Here is a 26,550-nt window from a genome sequence, read left to right on the forward strand (position 1 = left end):
ATCCCCACCAGGTCATGGGAGGGACCTGGTGGGAGGTAATTCAGTCATGGGGGTGGTTATCCTCATGCTGTTGTCATGATAGTGAGTTCTCATGAGATCTGATGGTTTTATAGGGGGCTTTCCCCTTTTTGCTCAGCACTTCTCCTTGCTGCCACCATGTGAAGAAGGACATGTTTGCTTCTCTTTCTGCCATGATTATAAGTTTCATGAGGCCTCCCCAGCCCTGCAGAACTGTGAGTCAAACCTCTTTCCTTTAAAAATTACCCAGTCTTGGGTATGTCTTTATTAGCAGCATGAGAATGAACTAATGTACTCATGTACCCAATTTTTCCTAATATTTTCCTTAAATATACAACTAGAATTTCAGGAGACATGAAAAGTGTATTTTTCAATGTAATCAAAATTGGCTGATAATTGGGTGTTGCATTTGTGAGAGACCAGGAAGTTTTTACTCATCTGTTCACTTATCCCCTTACCTATCCATTTCTCTCTTTATTCTTCATTCCTACACACTATGGTGCTCTCTGAGGCAGTTATCAAAACTCTTATGACACAGACCTTGCTCTTACAGAACCCACAGCTGAATGTGTGTCACAGACTCATTAATGACAAAGTATATGCTTTAAAGCATATGAGTCCAAGGTGCTTGGAGAGATCTAGAAGAGAATAGCTTTCTTCAAGGGATTAAAAAGCAGAAGGGGTATGTAGGGAGTTGTAGAGGGGAGGCAAAAAGTCTTCTTGGGGAAGAAAATGCATATATCCTTTAAGATATATGTGTATATGTGATTATAAAAATAATATCAAATGAATATTATGTGGAAAATGTGGATGTCTTAGTCTGCTTTGTACTTTTATAACAACACCACAGACTGGGTAATTTATAAGAAACAAATTTATTTCTCATAGTTCTATAGGCTGGGAAGTTTAAGATCAAGGAACTGACATCTGGTGAGTTGAGAGAGTAAGAGAGATAACAGGAAATGGAATTCACAGGCTCAAGCCCTTTTATAATCTACATAAATTCATTAATCCATGAGGGCTGCACTCTTACTACCTATACACCTCCCGTTAGGCCCCACCTTCCAACACCGCTGCATTGGGGATTAAGACTCCAACACATGCCTTTTCAGGGACACATTCAAACCGTAGCAGTGGGCGCACACACACACACACACACACACACACAAAAGAATAAATGAAAGCTTGATTCCCCAACTTGAGAAGTCCACACTCTTCATATAACATAGTTACTGCAATAATTACTCGTGGCTGATTACAGTTGATGAGCTGAAATCTATTGGACATCTCTGTAGTCTGACTCTTTCACTTGTTAGAAGTAGAAACCAAGGCCTTGGGTTGGGGGCTCAGGGTCATAAAAAAACATGTCTGCTGACACACAATGAGTTAATAGCTCAGCTGGGACCAAATCCTTTGTCTTATTCCAAACGCTAAGTTCTTTCTCTGCCCTACTACAGAAACAACTTCAAATAAACTTTCAGCCAGAAAATAATGGTGTGGAGCATATTCCAGAGCTTGGTATCTGATTGCTGTAGTTTCCATGATTGTCCTGCATTTTCTGGGGTCTTTACGATGAACTGATATCAGAAAGTTAAGGTATGTACGTAACTCGAAGGTGACTTCAGAGTGCGGTTAATCTCCTGTGTACAATGAGTTTTTTAAAAGATTCATTTTATTGAAAGTGGAGGCAATGCCGAGCAGTGAGCCTATTTGAATGCAATGGCACTTTTAAGGGAATCAGGTCCAGCCAATTTCTGATTCCGTAAGGCTAAATTCTATTAGGCATTAAAACTCAAATTTCAGGCACCTTGCACTGATGAAATCAAGGAACATCTGTAGATAGTTTCTAGCATTATGACCTCTGAATACTGATTACTGTAGGAAGAGCTAGGCTGCAATGCTAACAGGCTAAAGTAAAGAAGCATTTGTTCCTAAAAATGCATTAAGTACCTTTCTTGTACCTTTCAAGTGGACTGAGAGGATGTTGCTAAATACATCCTGTATGTTTTCAGTTGATATTGTTGCTTCAGAGCATTTATAGGCTTAACAATAGACCTGCTAATAAAAAGTACCATTAATTGTGCATCAGCCACATTCCAGACATTTTATGTACATTTTTCCAATCCTTATAATAACCCTGAAAATCAAGAGTGTTATCTTCATCTTACAGAAGAGAACATGAAAACTCATAGGGGTTAAATACCTCGCTCTGTCCTCCTTTTCTCTTCCCTTTGTCTGGCCATGGTGGCTCAGATTATGAACTTAGCTTCTCTAGCTGGGTTGAATGTACCCACATGCCCTGACCTGCTTTGCAAACTGACATATATTCTGAGAGATGATTGTTATCTAACTTGTTGGATTTGTGGTTTCAGCCATTTCTGATTTGTTCTGCTCAGCAGTTCTTCCTGACCAGCTGTCAGGGCAATTAGAAGGAAGGATTGATGCTCAGAATAACAGGAGTGGGGAAAGAGGGCAGGGATCTATCCTTAAGGGTTGAGAGGCCAGGAATTGATCTGATGTGATGACAGAAGACTTTAGGAGGATATGTGGGGATTGACTTTGGGGACAGACTATATTTCCATTACATGGTGAAGACGGGATTAAAAAATGGGTATTAGTTAAGACTTTAGTTGTTGTTGCAAGTTCCATAATTAAACTTGGCTAAGCTAAGTAAAGGAGGACAATGCTTGGGTGTCTTCTCACAGTATTCAAAGGCAGGAGTGCGGCTGCCTTTTGGTAATAACCTGCAGCTAGGGATCTGAATAAGACTGCCATTCTCCACATCTTTCTTCTGTGCTTCTTTCTTTCTGCCTTATTTTCCTTCCCTCCACCTGGTGGTCCACAGGGCAGGAAGCATGGTCACTAAGATGGTCTTAGTCTTATATGTAGGAGGTACAGTAACTAAGACAGAGACTAGTCTTCGGGTTTTCACTCTTGCATTTTCTTTCTTTCTCTTGTTTTCTTCTTTTTGCTCCCTGCTCTCCTCTCAAGTCCCACAGCTTCCAGGAATAAATGATCAAAGCGGCATGGGTAAGGTGTTAACCCCTGGACCAACTGTGGCACGGACAGTGACATGTGTTAGAAACATGACAGGTTTTGCTGTCATCATGTAGATGGGGTGAGGAGTGGCAATTTCTAGGAAAGTGGTGCAGGGAAGACAGTTCTACAGCAAATACTCTCAAAATCCGGAATCCGATAGGACCAGGCCAAAGGTCCAGTAAGAGTATTAATCAATATGGTGATTATGTGCAATAATGAAAACAGCCAACTTTTACTGAGCCCAACCAGTACTGTGCCAAGTGTTTTATATACATTATCTCCTTTAATCATCACAACTCTTAAGAAGTAAGTAGTAGTATTCTTATTTTATAAGTCAGAAACCAAGCTCAGTATACCCTGTACAGTTAATTACTATACATACTACCTTACATAATGACTGGCTTATCTTTATAGAAGTATAACACGAAACTGGGCGCAGTGGCTCACGCTCTTAATCCCAGCACTTTGGGAGACCGAGGTGGTTGGATCAGAGGTCGGCTCAGAGGCCTGAGCTCAGGAGTTCAAGACCAGCCTGGGAAACTTGGTGAAACCCTGTCTGTACTAAAAATACAAATATTTGCTGGGCATGGTGGTGGGCACCTGTAATCCCAGCTACTCAGGAGGCTGAGGCAGGAGAATTGCTTGAACCCAGGAGGCGGAGGTTGCACTGAGCCGAGATCACGCCACTACACTCCAGCCTGAGCTAAAGCATGAGACTCCATCTCAAAAAAAAAAAAAAAAGAAAAAAAAGATAGCGTGAGGTGAGGTGATTGAGGAGATTTATTACATGCTAGTGTAAATTAACTCTTTCTAATACTCTTTTATTATCAGCAAAGCAAATGGCTGCTACATGCAAAGGGCTATGTGAGGTATGTTGATATGCTTTGTGATCATGCATAGTTTTTTATTTGAGTGCTTAAAGTTGTCAACTGTCTGTATTTCTGTCCCAGTTGTATAGAGTGAGACAGAGATATACAAAATGACTTATAGAAAGTCCAGTGTAAATCCAAAGCCAAAGTGAAGAAGACAAGTGAAAATACAATTCAGGTTTCTGATTGCCCAGATTTTCTGATGCCCCTACCTCTTTTCACTTGAGTAGCTACAGAGAGTTTCTATTTCTATAGAAAAAAAATTGACTCCATGGTTCTGAATAATAACTGATACCTTCTACATTGTTTTATGATACTGGAGAGGAATTGACAATATATAAAATTTCAGAAAACTATGAAGAAGAAAGGCATTTCATAACCTTGGACACAGCAGCAGCGCCGCCATAAATATATTTATCTCAATTTGATTTAACACAATATGATTTAACTCAAGGGCGAAAAAAGGATAAACTAGGATGGTTGTACCCCTGATTCTGATATGACTACAGTCTCACTGACCAAATATTAGCATATCTAAGGAGGCATGATGATTCGGACCCCAAACAGCTTCGTTCTAACCCTGCTTCTCATTTGTTTATTACTTGTAGAATTTTTTTTAGCCTTGGGTGTTTCCTCCTTTATGAAATGAAAATGTTAATAACAACTACCTTCACTATCTCACAAGTTTACCTTGCAAATCAACTGAGATAATTTATTTGAAAACACCATAGACACTAAAAGTATTACACAGTCTTTATCTTTTATAATTAGCACTTACTTCAGTAATTCAAAAACTATAGTGAATTATAAAATGAATACCCCTGTATCTACCACACAGCCTAAGAAATAATGGATTGCTGGGCTGGGCACGGTGGCTTACGCCTGTAATCCCAGCACTTTGGGAGGCTGAGGCAGGAGGATTGCCTGAGCTTAGGAGTTCGCAACCAGCCTGGGCAACACAGTGAAACCCCATCTCTACTAAAATACAAAAAATTACCCAGATGTGGTAGTATGCGCCTGTAGTCCCAGCTACTTGGGAGGTTGAGGCAGGAGAATTGCTTGAACCCAGGAGGTGGAGGTTTCAGTGAGCCGAGATCGCACCATTGCTCTCCAGCCTGGGCAACAGATTGAGACTGTGTCTCAAAACAAACGACAAAACAAAAAAATAAATAACAGATTGCTCATTTCAGGTCCCTCTCATCTCACCCTGGTTATATATTTCCCTGATCCAATCACTCACCTTTTATTTCTGTAATTAATGATCTTGAATTTATTTAGCATTCCCAAAGGTAAACAATTAGTAAATAATTAGAAATAATTTTGCAACAGATATATATTTCTCTATGCAATTCATAAGCAACCCTTGTACACACAGTATAATATAAATTGTATCATGCTGGGGCATTCTTATGCCACCTACCTTTTTCACTCAAATTATTTTTGCAGAATTTGTCCATGTTACATGATAATAGCTCATTTACATAATCATGTTAGATCATCATAGCTCAGCTTATTTTTGGTGTTGTGTAGTATTCCATTATAAGACCAATCCATATACTTATTCATTCTCTCCCATTGTTAAAAAATTAACTTGTTTTTTGTTTTCTTTTAAAATTTATTTTTGTATATAATTCTGCAGTCCATGTTCTTTTGAATTAAAAAAAATTAAATTTTTGTAGAGGCGGGAGTCTCACTTTGTTGCCCAGGCTGTTCTCAAACTCCTGGGCTCAAGTGATCCTCCTGCCTCGGCCTGCCAAAATGCTGGGATTACAGGCTTGAAACACCACGCCCAACCCCAGTTCATGTTCTTTTAAAATTACTTTGTGCACACAGCTTTGTTCCTGCTCAAGTAAGGGCCTTCTTTTATTTTAGATATTTTTATTTCTCCAAATTTGTTGTTTGTCAAGAGTAACTGAAATAAAAAAAAAAAAATGAGTCCCATCCTCATCATCATGGAAATGGCTTTAAGAGAAAATTGGTCAGATGAACATTATTGCTTCTCATTTTCAACCAGCAAATAGTTTCCATTGATAAATTGACAGCCAGGAGTCAGTCAAGAATGCTCAAGACATGTTATATAATACAACATGCCTGTTCACGGGGAGAAAAATCTTAGAAAACAGCTTTTGTGTACTTCTTGATTTCATTATACAAGACAAGCACAAAAGCACCATCTGTGCCTCTGAGAATATTGGATCATACTCCCTTGAAGAAAGCTTTGCCTCCTACATCACGAGCACTCTTCCTCCAGCAGTCAAGCATGTCTGTGTGCATGATATCAGTTCCTTTGCGCCCTGACTGCATCATCATGTGGTGGCGAATGGTGTCCAATGGATAGGAAGGCAACCCAGCAACAGCAGTGACAGTCTCTGTGATCATCCAGCTGATGACGATGGGCATGTTCTTGGGATCCGGAAGCATTCCCTTTGCAGTGTCATAGATACAGAAGTAGGCAGCTAGGTAGATGATAATACCCTGCACAGACACGTTAAAGCCTTGGTACAGGCGCTTAATCCCATTAGATTTGTAGATCTTAACCAGGCAGTCACCGAGGCCTCGGAATTCCCTTTCATCTCCAGCTTTACCCACATCGGCTGCTAGACGAGTAAGGGCAAAATCAAGAGGGTACACAAAACACAAGGATGTGGCCCCAGCGGCACCACCTGATGCCAGATTCCCTGCAAAGTAGTGCCAAAACTGGGTCCTCTTGTCCACATCACCCAGGAAGATCTGCTTGTATTTATCTTTGAAGGTACAGTTGAAAGCCTGGGTGGGGAAGTGTCTGATGACATTGGCCAGGTTACTGTGCCAGAAGGACAGGACTCCCTGCTCCTTGGATATGTGGACCACACATTCTGTGATGCCCTTGTATTGCTTATCTGCAGTGATCTGTTTGCTGGCATGCTGCACCTGCAGCAGCAGCTTGACCTGCTCAATGGGCACTACCGCCATCTTGGACATGGCTGCGGCCACTCCACCTGCCAGGAAGTCCTTGGCAAAGGACACAGCGGCATCTGTCATGTTGAAAGGAAAGACGAGGCAGGCTGCTGCGGGACGGGACTGGGCTGGGAACCGGCTTTGACTCTGGGGCTGTGGGGAGGACCGTTTTAATGTCCTACACCTCTTATATCAGGAGCCATGGAGGTGGGATATGCATCCTCCTCAGTGTTTTGTCATTGCTGTGAGACCCTTCTCCCTCTCTCCTGAATGTCCTAACAGACCATCACTCCCACTGTCCCCACTGTTGAGTTGTCTGCTTTCTCCCACTTCATTGTCCCTATTTCTCAATGATTTTTGTCAATGCCAGCCTTTTTTCTTTCTCTCTTTTTTTGTTTTTGAGATGGAGTCTTGCTCTGTTGCCCAGGCTGGAGTGCAGTGGCCAGATCTCGGCTTACTGCAAGCTCTGCCTCCCAGGTTCACGCCATTCTCCTGCCTCAGCCTCCCCAGCAGCTGGGACTACAGGTGCCCTCCTCCACACCCGGCTAATTTTTTGTATTTTTTAGTAGAGATGGGGTTTCACCGTGTTAGCCAGGATGGTCTCGATCTCCTGACCTCGTGATCTACCCGCCTCGGCCTCCCAAAGTGCTGGGATTACAGGCGTGAGTCACCACGCCCAGCCCAGCCTTTTTTCTTAATTAAAAATTTTAATTTTTGTGGGTACATAGTACCAGTACATTGTATATATACTGTCAGTCTTTTGAACAACATTCCTGGGCCAGGCGCGATGACTCATGCCTGTAATCCCAGCACTTTGGGAGGCCTAGACAGGCGGATCATGAGGTCAGGAGATGGAGATCATCCTGGCTAATGTGATGAAACCCCGTCTCTACTAAAAATACAAAAATTAGCCGGGCGTGGTGGCGGGTGACCGTAGTCCCCGCTATTTGAGAGGCTGAGGCAGGAGAATGGCGTGAACCCAGGAAGTGGAGTTTGCAGTGAGCCAAGATTGCGCCACTGCACTCCAGCCTGGGCAACAGAGCAAGACTCCATCTCAAAAAAAAAAAAAAAAAACACAAAAAACAAAAAACAAAAAAACAACTCCCCCCCAACATTCCTGCCTTAATTCTTGGTAATTTTAATATCCAAATAAATGATTCTTCTATCACCGTGGCGGTGAATTTCTTCAGTTCCTCCCCTTCAGCCTATTTCAGCCACTCACTCACATGGTCATAGCACAGAATTTCCATCACCTTTTCATAATTGCAGGTTCAAACATTCCACCCTGTGTTTGCCTTGTCCTCCTGTCTTGCTCATTTTAGTCTCACCACCTGAACAAACTCCAGGATCTACAATCGACTGCCCGGTGCAACTTTTCAGTATTCCTGATTCACGCTCATGTGCTTTTGACTCTTCCCACAGTTTAAATTCCATCATCAATCATTATAGCCATTTCCTCACATACACCCTCAACACCCTTTCCCCTCTCCTGCGGTGATTACTTGCTTGGCAGAACTTTGATCATGGTGAAGTCCAACTGTCCTTCTATTTTGCATCATCACAGCAGAAGAAAAATACGTAGCATGCTTACTGGTCTCACTTTAAGTTCATCCTTAGTGTCAATGGATCTTTCATGCTGTCTGACAGTCTTGTTTCCCTTGTCTATTTCTTACTCTACTGTGACTGTTTTACACTTTCTCTTCTCAAAACTCCAACACCTCACCCACGCTCCTCACTATCATCTGATGAACTGCTTCTTATTTTACTGGGGACATAGCAAAATAGAACTTCCAGAGCTCCTGCCACATCCACTACCTATCGGCGTCTATGCCCCTGTACCCTGTGTTCCCTCCTGGCTACTATAAAATGACCATCTGTGCTTCTGTATAAATCTGAGCCATATACTTCACGTAATGCCATTTGCTTTCATGTACTCAAGCACATAAACGTGCAGGAGTTTCTCGCATTTCAGTTCTTGAAACAAATAAAAGCATGCATATATACACAAAAATTTCTGCATCTCTCTTGTCCCTGCGGCTACTACCTCATTTCTTGGTTTCTACTGGGTTCAAACCTCCATCACTTCTCCTGTAACAAGACTTCTGACTTCCTGCTTCCACGCTGCACCCTTATAGGCAAGTTTTTATTATAGTGATACGGTTTGGCTGTGTCCCCACCAAAATCTCATCTTGAATTGTAGTTCCCATAATAATCATGTGTCACGGGAGGGACCCCGTGGGAGGTAATTAAATTAGGGGGCAGTTATCTCAGTGCTGTTCTCATGATAGTGAGTGAATTCTCACAGCATCTGATGGTTTTATAAGGGGCTTTTCCACCTCTTCACTCCTCACTTCTCCTTGCTGCCGCCATGTGAAGAAGAATGTGTTGGCTTCCCCTTCTGCCATGATTGTGAGTTTCCTGAGGACTCCCCAGCCATGAGGAACTGTGAGTCAATTAAACCTCTTTTCTTTATAAATTACCCAGTCTCAGGGATTTCTTCATAGCAGCATGAGAACAGTTTAATACATATAGCAACCAGAGTGACTCTGTTAAAAATTTAAATCAAATCACTCTTCTGTTCAGAACTCTTCAATGGTTCTCCGTCACACTCAGAGTAAAATTCAAAGTCCTTTAAAGTCCTGCAAGGACCCAACCATCTAGCTGCTTATGACTTCTTTGATCCAGTCTCCTACTGCTTACCTCTTGCTCACTCTGTCTTGTTACGCTGAAGCCTGCCAAGCATGCCCTGACCTCAGGTATTTTGCACTTGCTTTACCACTTGCCTGAAATTCTCTTCCCCCATATATCCACAGGACATTCTCCCTCACCTCCTTCAAGTTTTTGTTTAAAGTATCATCTTCTCAATGTGTTCTTCCCTGAATATCCAAACAAAATTGCAGTTCCTGCCCCCAGCTTTCCCTATGCCAGTTTCCTGCTTTATTTTTCTCCATAGCATTTATCATCTTCTAGTATAACATACACTCATTTACTAATTTTATCTATCATCTGTCTTCCATGACTATAATATAAGAAGGGCCCACGAGAGCTGGACCTTTGGTCTCTTGTTTTTATTGTTTGTTTGATTTGTTTGTTTGTTTTTTTGCAGTATCCACAGTAAGTGCCCAATACTTTTTTTGTTTTGTTTTTTTGTTTTTTGAGACGGAGTCTCGCTCTGTTGCCAGGCTGGAGTGCAGTGGCGTGATCTCAGCTCACTGCAACCTCTGCCTCCTGGGTTCAAGCGATTCTCCTGCTTCAGCCTCCCAAGTAGCAGGAATTACAGGTGCGTGCCACCACTCCTGGCTAATTTTTTGTATTTTTAGTAGAGATGAGGTTTCACTGTATTATGCTGGATAGTCTCAATCTCCTGACCTAGTGATCCGCCCAATGTGGCCTCTCAAAGTGCTGGGATTACAGTTCTGAGCCACCATGAAATATTTCTTAAATGTGAAGGTTGTATATTGTTTCTTAGAATTATTTATAGGTATCTTTCAGAATCTTCTGTTATTAAACAGAATATTATTTAAAACTGCATTACCTAACTATGCATATGAAAATGATTGCATTTTGTACATAAATCTTATATTTAGTAAACTGGCTAAATTATTCATTGTTCTACAGAATTTTCTGTGAATTCTATGGCTTTCTGAATAACAATGTTTATCTTTAGATAATTATAGTTTTGCTTCTTTCTAATCTTTGCTTTTAACTTCATGTGTGAGTTTATCTGGGTGATGCATAGTCATGTTGGAAGGCAGAAATGATACTGAGAAACTTGACTTGTTCCTGATTTTAAAGGGCATGCTTTTAAGGTTTAATCATTAACTATGATTTAAAACATCCATTTATAGTAGATATGATTTCTTAAATTAAGGGAATTCCCTTCTCTTCCTAGTTTGTAAATTTGTTTTTGAATCATTCATTGGTATTAGATAATTTTTTTTCCTACAATTATTGAGAGTGTTATGTGGTGTTTTAAAATGTTAAGGACTGGCCCTTCACCCAACTCCTAGGAGATAACCCTTAAGCCTTTGTAATATCCTGCTTGATCAGAGTGTCTTTGTATATCTGAGGCTTTGGGCCACATCAGGTAGTTTATGCTAACAATATGGTTTATGGTGAATTTCTGCTCTTGTTCACTTGGGGCCCTGGACCACGCTGTATCAGTTTTCAGCTACTAAGCCTCAGGGCCACCACCAAAGGGATAATTTATGCTGGGACAAGAGATAGAACCTCCGCAATCTCTGTTTACCAAGAAAGCAGTCCAAGTGGGAGAGGAAGGCCAAACCAAGAAACTGCTGAAAGCAGAGGGTATAGCGTGAAGGAGTTGTCTCATTTTGTAGATTAATATCAATAACTTCCTAAGAAACTTTTACTAAAATGGATTGTGAGAGTGGCCAATTTAGGGGCAAGTCACTCTCCTTGCTTTTGAATTCTGCAGAATTAAAGCATGTTTGGGTTGATACGTAACTATTAACTAATCACAGATATGTCAGATACATAGCATGTTATTGATTCAGACACATAGCATGTATATGATTCAGACACATAGCATGTTATTTCCAAGGAGACTGATTGCATGGAGGACTGAGTGGAATCCTTCTGAGCATATGAATTCTCCTTCTCCTCCTTTAAGTGCTAAATAGAACTCCACAGATGAAGTGGCCAATATGTTGTGTATGCAAGCCATGCTAGATTGACTTTTTGATGATCAGGATGCTCATCCACTTAATACGTCTCATAACCAGGTCGTGGTAAATGCAGTGATTAAGGGAAGCTCTTTTGTGCAGGCACCCTATGTAACCTTACTGCTGTAAAATCAAGCAATGGTCTGGAGGTGGGCCTTGTTAGGTTTGTTGTCTCAGCTTTGCCTTATGGGTCTACAGTTGCTGAAAAAGAGCAATTCGCAAAAGAATGAGGCAAAGACAAAGGGGAGATTCAAGGGACTCTTCCTAGCAGGGTGAAAAAATTTAGATGGTTATTATTAAGTAGCATGAATAAAGCAAACATTGATGGGGTTGAAATAAGGTCTTGAAGCAGCACTGTGGGAAGCTGGGTGGACATATGGGATGGACCCCAGCATTGAAAAGCCATAAACAAAACCACTCTATTTACTTAGTTTTAAAGAATTTAAAAAGTTAGAAAGCAAAGGTGATGATGAGAAACCTGACTTTTAATTGCTGGGGGTGATGGTCTGGCCAATTAACCAGGATGAAGATTCATAAAGGAATGAGGGTGTTTTTGTGCAACCCCTGCATACACATACATGGGTAAAATGGCCAGTAAGTGGAAAAGAAAGTTTCCTGGGACTCCTTGATATGGGAGTCAAATGCACTGTGATTCCAGAACTGTTTGGCGAATTTCTAATAGGGCTACAGTTAGACTGAAGTATGTGGAGATGCAGTGGTTGCTGGGATTTAGGTGAAAGTTTGGGTAAAAATTAGAATATTCAAATGTACTTTATATGAAGTGATTGTGTCTGCTTTCCCTGAATGTATTATCGGAGTAAATATTATGTTTGACTGGGGAACACTTGTCTACCTACTACTGTAAAACAGAAGGCATGTAGGTTATCTTTCAGCTAGTATTAATTGGACATTCCAAATGGGAATCTATAGAATTGCCTGAGCCCATACAGGTTGTTAATCTGAAATAGTATAGAATACCTGCTGGACAATAAAGAGCTTACTGCTTTAATTAAGGGCAATATTAGAAGCGGGAGTGCTGGTATCAAAAGTTCTCTGTACAATAACCCTGAGTGACCCATGAAAAAGTATGTGACTAATGGAGATTCAAAGTATACTACTGAGGCTGGAATAAAGATGTGCAGCCTGTAGCATCACCGTCCTTGATATGGTTTCAATAGTGCAAAAATAAGGTAGGCCAAAGAGAATTATACTCAGTGATTGATCTTGCAAATTCTTTTTTTCCTTTATCAGAAAAGAGACAACTGTAGTTTGGCTTTACATGGAAGGATCCCATTTTACATTTACTGTATTGCCACAGGGTTATTTGATATTACCAGCTTATTTTCATAATTTGATTAGAAGAGATTCAGACTTGATGCAGGTCTCAAGTTTAATAATGCACATATATTAATAATATAAAAATATCAGAAACAGAAGAATAAGCAAAACTGACTTTTATGCAATGCTGGCACATATTGCCAAAAAAACCTGATGGATAATTCTAGCAAAGATTCAAAGATCTGCCCAAATGACAAAATTCTTAGTAATAACCTGGACAGGAGCCACCACTGGCATTCCACAGATGACTAAAAATAAGCTGCTGCTGTTGTCTATCCTGAGAACTAAGAAAGAATCACAGTACCTTGTCAATTTCCTTGCATTTTGGAGGATACATATTCCACGTCTGGGAATATTTCTAGATTCTATCCGTAGAACTACCTGAAAGAAGATCATATTTGAGTGGAATCCTCAACAAAACCAGACTATGTCTGAATTGCAAAAAGTGGTAGCCCTGTCAATCCTTTTGGCCCTTATGATCTGCACTCAGATAGGATTTTGAAAGCATCTGTAACACACACTTATGCAGACTAGAGCTTATGGCAGAAGCCTGTCACTGCCACCAGGAGTGACTGCTGGAATTTAGAAACAGAAATTTTCCATATGCAGTGGTATTGTATATACCCTTTGAGAGATAATTACCAGCTTGCACTGACAATAATCAAAACTGCCCCTATGACTGAAGGACATAAAATAACGTGGAATCCTGAAATATCCATAATATTGGATAATATTAGATAATATTATTATCTGGATAATATTAGAGAAACATTTTAATATGGAATGCAGACCCAGAATAGTTCCATAATAAAATGGAAATGATTTATATGGGAACATACTACTTGGGAGAGTGCAAAGAGGTAGTCATCACATTTAAGAGCAGATACCCCTTTTCCCTCTATGACTGACTTTGGAACCACAAGAGGAACTGCAGGATGTTACTGTCATACTGGTGGTGCCCTATGAACAGCCCTCCATTGGCCAAGAAAACACTGCTTGGTTTATGGATGGCAGCTGCCAGGTGGACAGACACTACCTTGTTTGAAGGCCTGCCACACTATGATTGACTGATGAAACAAATGATTGAAGAAGGCAAGAACAAATCACTTTAGTGGACTGAACAGCATGGTGTTTTTCTTGCAGTGGTGGAAGAATTCAACAATGATAACAGCCCCTATGTTTGGGTTTTTGTCAGCTCATGGGCATTGGCCAATGGTTTGGCTTTTTGGTCAGTTAGATGGGCAATGAAAAACTAGACTAATAGAGAGATTCCTGTATAGGGTATGCTCCTATGGAAATGACTATGGGAATATAAATGATGCATTAAAGTAGGAAATCTTGACGCCCATCAGAAGAACCTCCTTATAAGACTGGAAAGTGATTGAAACCACCAAATCTGGTGTGCTTGCTTGAGGGGGCCACCTAGGTCCATGAAATGAATGAATATGGAGAAGCTGCAGGAATGCAAAGATGGTCTGGTCATCAAGGTACACCTTTTACACTTCTGTGGCACAAAATGTCAACAACAACTGGCCAGTCTATCAGCAAGAAAGACAAGAGACTGTGGAGGGCTGTGGGACAGGCTCCCCAGGGAGAAGGACCTGCACAGAGCTGGAAAATAGGCTACATTGGACTGGTGCCAGTATCTCAGAGAGATTGTAATTGTATCTTGATAAGAATAAACACTAACTTAGGACTGGACTTTGCCTACCTGATGGGAGAAAAAAATGCTCACAGTGTCAGACGTTCAGTCTAGATCCTGCTGCTCACTGCACAGAAAAACGATCACTGAGACAAGGAGTATTGCCAGGGAAGAAGGCTTTATTTGCATGCTGTAGCCAAGGAGAACAGGAGATCAGGCTCAAATCTGTCTCGTCAACTGACTAAAATTTGGGGTTTATATAGCAGGGAGGAAATGTAACCACATGTGAAAAAATAGGAATTAGGGAAAGATAAGGAAGAGGAGTTGGTCAATAGGAAGCAGGTGGTTGGTTAGCCAGTCACGATGGGTGACAGGTCTGGTGTCTCACTATCTAGATGTGATGATATGGTGAGTTTTGGCTTCTTGATACTGTCTGGGAGGCCTGTGGGTCAGTTTCCAAGAAAGGAACTCAGATAAGACAAATGTAAGTTTCAAGCTTTAAGACTGAGAAGGTCAATTTCTTTGTTTATCCAAAAAAATAGTAAACATTACTTCCATGGGCCAGTTGGGGTGATTTTAACAAGACTAAAAGGTCTGTACTGGTCCATTCTTGCCTTGCTATAAAGAAATGCCTCAGGCTGGGTAATTTATAAGAAAAGAGATTTAATTGGCTCATGGTTCTGCAGACTGTATGGGAAGCCTAGAAGCATATGCTTCTGGGGAGGCCTAAGGAGGCTTACAATCACGTCAGAAGGCAAAGGGGGAACAGGCGCATCACATGGTAAAAGCAGGAGCAAGCAGGAGAGGTCAAGGGAAGGGGAGTGCCACACACTTTTAAATGACCGGATTGTGCAAGCACTCACTATCATGAAGATAGCACCAAGCCATGCGAGATATACCCCCATGATTCAAATACAGTTTGATGTGAGATTTGGGCAGGGACAAAAATGCAAACTATTTCAATCTGCCCTGGCCCCTCCTAAATTTCATATCCTTCTTAGATTGCAAAATATAATCATGCCTTCCCAACAGTACCCCAAAGTCTTAACTCATTCCAGTGTTAATTCAAAAGTCCAAATTTCAAAGTCTCATCTGAGACAAGGGAAATCCCTTCCACCTATGAGCCTGTAAAATAAGAAATGAGTTAGTTACTTCCATGATACAACAGAGATATAGGAATTGGGTAAACGTTGTTGTTCCAAAAGGGAGAAATTGGCCAAAAGAAAAGGGTTACAGGCCCCAATGGAAGTTTGAAACCCAGCAGGGCAATCATTAAATCTTTAAGCTCCAAAATAATTTCCTTTGACTCCATATCCTGTACCCAGGGCATACTGGTGCAAGGGATGGGCTCCCAAGGCCTCAGGCAACCTTGTGGCTTTGTAGAGTGCAGCCCCCCAGCTGCTCTCATGAGATGGAGTTGAATGCCTGCATCTTTTCCAGGTGCAGTGTCCAAGCTACTGGTGGATCTACCATTTTTGGGTCTAGAGGATGATGACTTTCTTCTCACAGTTCCACTAGGCAGATCCCCATTGGGGAATCTGTGTGGGGGCTCTAGCCCTACATTTCTCCTTAGAAGCATCTAGTAGAGGTTCTCTGGGGGCTCTGCCTCTGCAACAGCCTTCTGTCTGGGCACCCAGGCTTTTCCATACATCTTCTGAAGTCTGGGTGGAGACTACCAAGCCTTATTCACTCTTGCACTCTGTGCACCTGCAAGCTTATCACCAAGCTGCCAAGTCTTATGGTTTGTGTTCTCCAAAGTGGCAGCCTGAGCTGTACCTGGCCCCCTTTGAACCATAGCTGGAGCTGAAGCAGCTGGGATGAAGGGATCAGTGTTCCCAGGCTGCACTGGGCAGTGGGTCACTGGACCTGGCCTAAAAAAACCATTCTGTTGTCCAAAACCATTCCATCCTTTTAGGCCTCTGGGCTTGCCATGAGAGAGGCACACACTAAGGTTTCTGAAATGCTTTTGAGGCCTTTCTCCATTGTCTTGGATATTAGCTCTTGGTTCCCTTTTAGTTATGCTAATTTCTCTAGCAAGTGGTTGTTCCACAGCCTGCTTGACTCTTTCTATGCCACATGGCTAGGCTGCATATTTCCAAAGTTTTATGCTCTGCTTTCCTTTCAAATATAAATTCCATCTTTAAGTCTTTTTTTTCCCTCCTGTATGTGAGCTGAGGCTGTTAGAAGCAGCCAGGCCACATCTTGAACACTTTGCTGTTCATAATTTTTTTTCCACCAGATACTCTAAATCATCACTCTTATGCTTAAACTTCCACAGATCCCTAGGATCTGAATGAAATGTAGCCAACTTCTTTGCTAAAGCATAACATGTGGGACCTTTGCTCAAGTTCCCAATAAGTTCCTCATTTTTATCTGAGACCTTGTTGGCCTGGACTTCACTGACTGTATGACTATCAGCATTTTGGTCACAACCATCTAACCAGTCTTTAAGAAGTTCCACACATTTTCTCATTTTCCTTTCTTCTTCTGAGCCCTCCAAACTCTTGTAACCTCTTTTCATTACCCCATTCCAAAGTTGCTTCTACATTTTCAGGTATCTTTATAGCAATGTAGCATTCGTAGATACTAATTTTTTGTTTTAGGCCACTCTTGCATTGCTATAAATAAGTGCCTCAGGCTGGACAATCTAAAAGAAAAGAGGTTTAATTAGCTCATGGTTCTGCAGGCTGTACAGGAAGTGTAGTGGCATCTGCTTCTAGGGAGGCCTCAGGAAGCTTACAATCATGGCAGAAGGTGAAGGGTGAGGAGGCACCTCACATGGCAAAGGCAGAAGCAAGCAAGAGAGAGTGGGAGGGAGGTGCCACACACTTTTAGATGACCAGATTTTGTGAGAATTCACCATCACAAAGACAGCACCAAGCCATGAGGGATCTGCTTTCAAGATCCAAACACCTCTCACCAGGCCTCACCTCCAGCACTGGGGATTACAATCCAACATGAGATTTGGCAAGGGATGAATCTACAAACAATACAGATTGCAATAGAAGAAATATACAAACTATATCAGACTGTAAAAGAAGATACTGTGCCAACTTGGACCACCAAGCTACTTTGTTTTTTATACCAAATATCATACTTTACAACCTATAGTGTCCAACAATGTGTACATAGATCAACTAAGTAAACATATGTTCATATTATCAAAGTAATGGTTTATTGAATACTCTTGTTTAAAATGGGGGTGGGGCATAAAGGCATGAAGGCATGAAGGGCTGGCTTACATACCTTCATGAGTGTGTGCTCACATTTAATATGATGGGGGAGCTAAGAGAGGGATGGATATTATGTCTGACTGAGAATAATTCCCTACCTCGTACTATAAAACAGTAGACAGGTAATTTCACCTACATAGATTCCTCTGCCTTTTCATGGAACTTGTGGAAGGGAGCTAGGGGAATATGCTGGTACAACAATACAGTTCTTTCCTACATGCCCTCAATTATTTTGTTTCCTACCTGATGCAGTAGTCCCAGGACCGGGGCTGCAACTGCAGATGCCAGAAGCAGGGATGACTGCTATGCAAGAAACTGTAACATTATCTTTAAACTTTTATGTCAGAATTCCTGAAGGCGATGGAATGGATTTTGCCTTCATCATATATGGCAAAATTGAAGTTGACAGTAAATGCAGCTGCATTGGTATTGCTTAGCAGTTGTAATGGCTTACTAGCTCTGTACCTACGTAATCCTACCCTATATATGGGTGGTGCTATGGTTTGACTGTGTCTCCCAAAAAGCATATGTTTCAAACTTAATTCCCAGTACAACAGTGCTGGGATGTGGGACCTAAAGGGAGGTATATAGGTCGTGAAGCGTTCACCGTTATGAGTGGATTAATGCTGATTACAAAAGTGCTTGAGGCTGCAAGTTTGATCTCTTGCTTTCTTGTCCTCTTTTTGCCCTTCTGCCACAGGATGACAAAGCAAGAAGACCCTCACGTTATGCTTATGCTGGCCTCTTGATCTTGGCCTTCAGAAATGTGAGAAAATAAATTTTCATTCATTATAAATTAGTCAGTGGTATTCTGTTACAGCAGCACAAAATGGACTAAAACAGGAAAGAATGAACTGAGGAGACACTTGACAGCCCGGTGTTTGTGCTCACAATCCAGACCAGCAGAGTGGCTGTATAACTGTAATATGTTCATTGTCCAATGCACACAGCAAGTCAACGTGCTAAGATACTGGCCTGCAACAGAGAAAGAAGTTTTATCATAGGGCTGCTGAATGATGAACAAAGCCATCTCCCCAAGGAGTTTGGGGATAGGGTTTTGGAGTGGGTAGAAGTGTAGAGATCTTTGATGGGTTGGAGAGTGTAGGGTGAAGTCATGGGACGGGGAGATAAACTGTATTCTCATATTGATAGGGTTTGGCTCTGTATCCCCACCCAAATCTCATCTTGAATTGTACTCTCATAATTCCCACTTGTTGTGGGAGGGACCGGGTGGGAGATAACTGAATTATGAGGGTGGTTTCCTCCATACTCTTCTCATGGTAATGAATAAGTCTCATGAGATCGATGGTTTTATTAGGGTTTTCTGCTTTTGCGTCTTCCTCATTCACTCTTTGCCTGCTGCCATCCATCTAAGACAGGACTTGCTCCTCCTTGCCTTCCATCATGATTGTCAGGCTTCCTCAGCCATGTGGAACTGTAAGTCCAATTAAACCTCTTCCTTTTGTAAATTTCCCAGTCTTGTATATGTCTTTATCAGCAGCATGAAAACAGACTAATACACATGCTTATTCTGTTTCTCTGTGGGGTGTCTTCAAATTATTTTGGGTCAGCTGTTATACTGGAATTCAGGATCTGAAAAATATCTTAAGCAATTCTTCCCCCCCCGCCGCCCTGAGAAAACCCCTTTACTTTTGACTCCACATTATATTACATAATGATCAGATATTACATGACCCGGTTTTTCGGCTTTCTGACAATGATATCTCTCTCCTTAAGTGATGAAGGGTTTCAAAGCTCTGAATGGAGTAAAGCCTGTCCCTGTCTCCTCCATCACCAAACACCCATTCTTTCTTAGGCAGATCAAGTAAAAATATGTTTGTCCACCAAGCACCATAAACACAACACAGTCATCACCACTTTCCTTCCTTGAGGGAACAGCTTCCCTCTGACACCTAAGAGGACTGGCGTCCATGGCGTCAAGCTGCAACTTCTCCCCTGAGGCCTAGATAGAGAGGCTGTCACAAAGTAGCAAGGATGCAAAACATGACAATTGTCTCATGACAATTCAGAACAAAGTGAAGGAACATCCTATGATCTTAGGCAATTCTTAAACAAAAACCTTACTCTTCTAATGTCAGAGATCCTATCTATCTTAAACAAAAGTCTTATGATTCTAACATCAGAAATAGGAACAATGGGGATGCAAATGGTTAGTATCTAGTGCTACATGGCTTTCAATTACAAGGAAGTGGGTCAAAGTGCAACCCAATTAATGCTTAACTATAACTATATTTCTGTTTAGAATTCTTGTTAAGCTGGTGAGGATGGCTTCAGTTAAACTTAACATCCATTCCAAAAGTGGAAAAGTTTAGGTAAAAAGTAATGATAAATAAAGAGGAGGAGAAATAGTAGCTGAGGGTAAAGGAATGAATAAATGAGTTATGAAATGAGGGAAATCCAATACTACACTAGCCCTTTGAGAGAGGCTTAGAGCAAGAGAACCATATTTTCTTTTAGTACAATATACCAGATACCCAAAAGGGTGGAGCCATATGTTTACTGAGATTACTCTTGCTTTTTGAACCTGACAAGGTCAAATGAAACCTGCAAAACTGAGTAGCATCACTCTGGGAGATATTTTGGTGATAGAATGATGAACTGGATCAATTGTTAGTTACTGAGTGGAACTCTAGTAATATGCTCATGTCTGTGGCCTCAAGAATTTCAGGATACAACTATTACAAAGGATCTCACGTGGGAAAGAATTTCCAGGAACTATTCCCTACTGGGCCATCAGACTTTGTGGTGTACAACTCTAAATGTTGATGATCAAATACTTAGAAAGTTCTCTGATTATAATGAAAAAATATATAGCAATCATATGCCGAATGTCTAGCCATGCGCTGTCTACAAATAGATATAACACTTGTTTTGTGGTGGAAAGCTATTAAACAGAATAGGAAAAGATAATAGGTTTCTGAAGGGATTAAAGCAGTAGGCATCACATGAGAGTATGAATTCCCTGGGGGAACAGCCCCACCCTGAGAGGAGGAAGGCTATGGAAAGCTTTATGGCTTAGTCAAAGTAAATTAATCTAGGTGTGACTACTACTCATCTAACCCCAGTATGGGAGGGCCATCATTTTGGGGTACAAAATAGGTATCCTAATTGCACTCAGGCAATTAGTACCCAATAACAAAACGTGCACAGTAGATTTAAACAACGTTGGTTCACAAGACCGAAAGAGGGCTTTAGGAGAGATTGACATCTGTCTAGGCATCATGGAACAAGCTGGATTTGCTTTTGATGAGGAGCAGCATTCAGAGGAAAAGATTTATTGACTAGAATTAGCAGATCAGAGGAAATTCTATTCTAGGAGGAAGACAGGAATGGAAGTCAACCTCAAAAGACTATAAAATTTAGAGAAGACTCAAAATGATGCTGGATCCAGTGTGGAGAAAGTGCTTGTACTCTGAACCAACATGGCGTTTTGATTATTTTAATATAGATGGAGCCCTAAGTAGCCATGGGCAATGTATCAGTCCATTTTCACACAGGTATAAAGAACTGCCCTAGACTGGGCTAACTTATGAAGAAAATAGGTTTAATTGACTCGCAGTTGTGCAGGCTTAACAGGAAGCATGACTGAGAGGCTTCAGGAAACTTACAATCATGGCAGAAGGTGAAGGGGAAGCAAGCACATCTTATCATGGTGGAGCAGGAGAGAGAGCGAGCCAAGTGGGTAGTGCCACACTCTTTAAAACAACCAGATCTTGTGAGAACTCATTCACGATCAGTCACCAGGCCCTTCCTCTGACATGTAGGGATTACAATTTGAGATGAGATTTGGATGGGGGTACAGACCCAAAGCACATCATTCTCACATTTGAAACCAATCATGTCTTCCCAACAGTTCCCCGAAGTCTTAACTCATTCCAGCATTAACTCAAAAGTCCAGGTCCAAAGTCTTACCTGAGACAAGGCAGGCCCCTTCCACTTAATGAGCAGACATTGAGAAAGAAAGAAAATAGAATCTAGGTTGCATCCAAACCTGAATCACTGCCTACCTGCAGCAAGAGAACACATTTTTCCACCATTCTTGCAATATGCATAAACATGATAAAACCTGCCCATATTTGCCCTTCTCCTCTGCAAAAGTTTCAGAAAGTTGGTGGCTGTGTTTTTCAGGAGGGCTTGGAAGATGGAAATATGAGAGGGGTAAGCACAGTGAATGGACTTGAATGGGTACTTTCTTTGCCATCTCATTTTCAGTCTCACTTCTGATCCTTTTAGCTGAACGGAAGTCTTCTGATCAGCATTTCAACCTCCCTTCCTTCCCCACCTGTGGCTGTGTATTGTGCACACCAAACATTTACAGTGGCTAGCCATTAGTTGGCTTTTACTGTTGATTCTTTTTTCTTTGTTGTGTTTTTCCTCTGAAATCTCCATTTAGTACTTCAGCATTAAAAAAAGCTCAGTATGACTAAAAACAACATAATTCTCCCCTTTTGTGTCTCTGTGAGAAGCCAACACCAGAATACTTTGTGACCATCTTCTATGGCTAAAATGACTTTTAAAACTTGTGGTTGTGCTCCGAGTACCGAAACAGGATATGCAGAGCATTGGAACCGGGCCATTCATCAGCAGACAAACTTCCCTGGGCAGATATGCAGGGTGGATCTTGGAGGTTGAAGTTTTGTCTTTGTTTTTCCTGTTTGCTGCCAACTACAGATTACAAATTAGATACAAATTCCTTAACCTTTGGCCAGCAGCCCTCAATTTCACGCTGTCTAATTTATATGTAAACAAGGTCATATATTTGCCTTAATTATATTTTCCTTAAGTTTTTCCGCCTTATTTTGGGGGAGGATTTTAGTTTCTGATTTCCTAAACCCTGGTTAACTCTTGACTTTCTGAAACGTTTTATTGCAGTGTTGCTCTGAAAATGTCAACATAAAAAAAAAAAAGTTGAAAAAAACAATGCCAATCAGTTGGCCTGATTTGAACACTAGGGTAAAGCCTTACAGTCACAGACTATTCTTTAGCATTGAAAACAAAATCCTGAATCAGACTGTGAATCAAAAGTCAAGTCTCCATTTGACAAATAATTGGTAGCACAACTTTATTTTCTTTAAATACAGTTAGGTAAGGGAAGTGAGAAGGAATAATTAAGTGATGGTAGAGACAGCTCTGACTTCCAATGTTGTCTAGAAAGCCTTTCAATAGAGTGAAATCTATATTTTTCTCATCTCAGTGGGAAGAAATGTTTTTATTTCATTTCATATGGCCTTAGTCTGTAGTTTATTTTTGTTTTTTTAAAGTCAGTTTTCAGGATAAGTCCTTCCCGTATCCTCCTGGGAACTTCTCTGCAATCTTCTATGTTGGCTGCTATGTTAGTTTTCTAGGGTTGCCATAACAAATTACCACAAGCTGAGTGGCCTATGTCAACAGAAATTTATTCTTACAGTTCTGGGGGCTAGAAGTCTGCAGTCAAGCAGTTGGTAGGGCCATGCTCTTCTGAAAGAGTTAGCCAGCTTGCTTTAGGCAGAGAGCAAGGGAAGGGTCTGCAGAGAACATCTGACTCACCTCACAAGCGCCCGCCTCAGATGTTTTGTGCAAGTAAGGGAACTTGCCCAGGGGGCTTGCCTAAACATACTTGCAGCTAAGGGCCGACATGCACTGAGGTGGGGGGTGGAGCTACCAGGAATTCACGCCTTATACAGCACTATCAGCTTTTCTAAAAAGCCCTTGTATTCAACTGTGAAAGGGGCAACTGGGAACCTGCTTTCAGGACCCCTCTCTTTGCTGAGAACTTTCCTTTTGCTTAATAAATTCGACTCCAGTCACTCTTCAAGTGTTTATGTGCCTACTTCTTCCTGGTTGTGAGGCAAGAACTCAGACCTAGCTGAGCTAAGGAGCAAAAATACCATCCATCACCTCTAAAAGGTCTAAGGAAGATTCTTTTTTTGCCTCTCTCCTGGCTTCTGGGAGTTGCCAGCACTCCCTGGCATTTCTTGGCTTGTAGAGGCATTGCTCTCTGCCTCTGTCTTCACATGGCATTCTCCTCTGAGTCTCTCTGTATGTCTTCTTCTCATAAAGGCACCAGTTGTTAAATTTAGGGCCCACTGTAATCCAATGTGAGCTCACCTGAACTAATTACAGCCTCTAAGGCCCTCTTTCTTTCCTTCTCTTCTCTTCTTTTCTTTCTTTGACGGAGTCTTGCTCTGTTGCCAGGCTGGAGTGCAGGGGCTCAATCTTGGCTCACTGCAACCTCCACCTCCCAGGTCCACGTGATTCCCCTGCCTCAGCCTGCTGAGTAGCTGGGACTACAGGCATGCACCACCATGCCTGGCTAATTTTTTGTATTTTAGTAGAGACGGGATTTCATCATGTTGGCCAGGATGGTCTTGATCTGACCTTGTGATCTGCTTGCCTTGGTCTCCCAAAATGCTGGGATTATAGGCATGGGTCACCGTGCCTGGCCCACCCTATTTCTAAATAAAGTCACATTCTCAGGTTCCAGGTGGACATAAATTTTGGAGGACACTATGTAACCCACAAAGTTGTCTTTCACTCATTTAAACTAAGTATACATGATATGGATGTGAAAATGTCAATCACATATTGTTACTGAAATGCCAGGAGTTCGGTCTAGGTCCTACTGCTCACCACACAGAAAGTCAACCACTGAGACAATTATCATTGCCAGAGAAGAAGGCTTTCAGGGTGCTGCAGCAGAGGAGATACAAGATCAGCCTTAAATCCGTATTCCTGACTGACTAGAATTAGGGGTTTATATAAAAAATTGTAACCATGTGTGGGAAAACAGGATTTAGGGAGGCATAAGGAAGAGGAGTTAGTCTACAGGGAGCAGGTGGTCAGTTAGGCAATCATGATATGTTAGGGGTCTAGTGTCTCATTGTCCAGATGCAATGATCTGGTAAGTTGCAGTTCCTTGATACTATCTGGGAGGACTGATGGTTGGTTTCCTGAGAAAGGAACTCAGATAAGACAGTTGTAACTTTCTCAGGTTTTAAGATTGGGAGGATCAATTTCTATGCTTATTCCAAGAAACCATAAACCTCAGTTCTGAGACAACTGGGCCAGTTTCAACATCTGGAAATTTTGTTTATTCAGTCACCTGAGGCTGACATTTTGAGGATGGAGACCTCTTATTTTTTTAGGGATGTTATCAAGGTTTGTTATATAGGACTCAGTTATTTATTTTGTTCATATGTGGACAGTCTTCAGACCTTTCCCATGTATTCAGTACAAACAGATAATGTATAGGAGCTGTCAAGGCTAATGGACTAAATCCAGAATGCAGGGGGAGCACTTTGAATCCTCCCTGCCAAGCACAGTGCAAAGATGCACCCTGCTAAGTCCCACAGAGGGATTTAGACCAACACCTACATCATTATTTTATGAAAATTCCTCTTGCCTAAGCTGTTGCTTATGATTGAGTTTTACAATGGAGATACAGTATATGACCTACATTATAAAATCCAGTGAAAATCTAGTTGAAAAGGGATAATAACTCCTTGCCTTTCACTCTGGGAAAAAATTCCTGTCTGGGTGCTGCTAAAATAGTTTAGTGATATGCTGCTAATACAGAGCTATTGAAATTTACTCATTAAAAATATATAACCTTGAGTAATCCATTAGTGGAAAAATCAATTTTTTTCCATCAAAAAATTCATCAAAAACTGATCTGGAAAGAAGGAAGAAGGAACAAAGGATGAACATAGTCACTGCATGAATTTCTTTCCAGATTTTTTTTTTTTTTTTTTAAATTAATTTCTGGTCCTTAGTCTCTCATCCTCTTCTGAACATGTAGACATCTGTTTACTGGTATATACTGATGATAATAAGGGAAAATTTATATAAGTAAAATTTATATAAGTTCCTGAAGGTGCTGCTTTAGATGTATAGATGGTTGGAAGTCCAGAATCTTAGGGAATATAGAAGATTGGTCTTGATGAGAAAATGCTGAAAGTCAGAGAAGCATCTGCCCAGAGAACAGCAAATGGATCTAGGTACAGGGGACATCAGGAAGCTTGAAGCAGAGAAACCTAATGAATCCCAAGACATACTGAGACAATTACAGTTAATCCATATCTTGAAGGCATTCCTTTGATATGCAATCTGCAATCTGCCCTACTAACAACTATTTTCCCACATCTGCTAAATTTATACAGTTATGCATGGGTTATCCCTAAGAGAGCATCCCTAAAAGATGAATAATTGTAATCCCTAAAAGATAATTGTATCCCTAAAAGATAAATAATTGTAATAGCGATTGCTTTATTGTTTTATAACAAGGAGGCATATTAGGAAGAATTTGTTAATTCCTGGTTATCAATTGCTCAAGCTGTTTATGATTATTTTAGGGTTTTGAAATAAACTATTAATTCTTCTCTATTTGAGAATTGATAGGATATAGAATTTGAAAAGAAAGAGTATTTTAATTTTTCCTGCCACACTGGTCACTTTCTAGTTTACCATGGTTTCTGAATTCTATTTATTAGTCATTCTGTTAACTACATTAACTAACCTAGTAAATTTAGTAGATTAAGAAACTGAAATATAAATTAATGAGTATAATTCATCAGTGTCTGCAGTTTCAATCATAATATTTATTCAGTGTGAAAAAGATGTCAGATGACTGCTAGGATTGTCTTCTTTGAAGAGGTTTATTAAATTTGCAGTTATTTTGCCTGGAATGCCAACATTAAATTAATGTATTCCAAAATGTTAGAAACAGACACATTTGTGAAGATATCATGTTACCATTTTTGTTTCTAGGCATGTATAATAGATACTCACTC

At 40.9% G+C, this 26,550-nt stretch overlaps 1 long non-coding RNA gene and 1 pseudogene across 1 annotated transcript in view; one reads left to right on the forward strand and one right to left on the reverse strand.

The window, feature by feature from the left end:
• The window catches only part of LOC108581598, a 71,607-nt gene that overhangs the window by 15,441 nt on the left and 29,616 nt on the right, over positions 1-26,550 (forward strand). The window lies entirely within an intron of this gene.
• Positions 6,005-6,947, reverse strand: LOC116270259 (annotated as a pseudogene).

This window comes from Papio anubis, chromosome 14, assembly GCF_008728515.1.
Source record: "Papio anubis isolate 15944 chromosome 14, Panubis1.0, whole genome shotgun sequence".
NCBI lineage: Eukaryota > Metazoa > Chordata > Mammalia > Primates > Cercopithecidae > Papio > Papio anubis.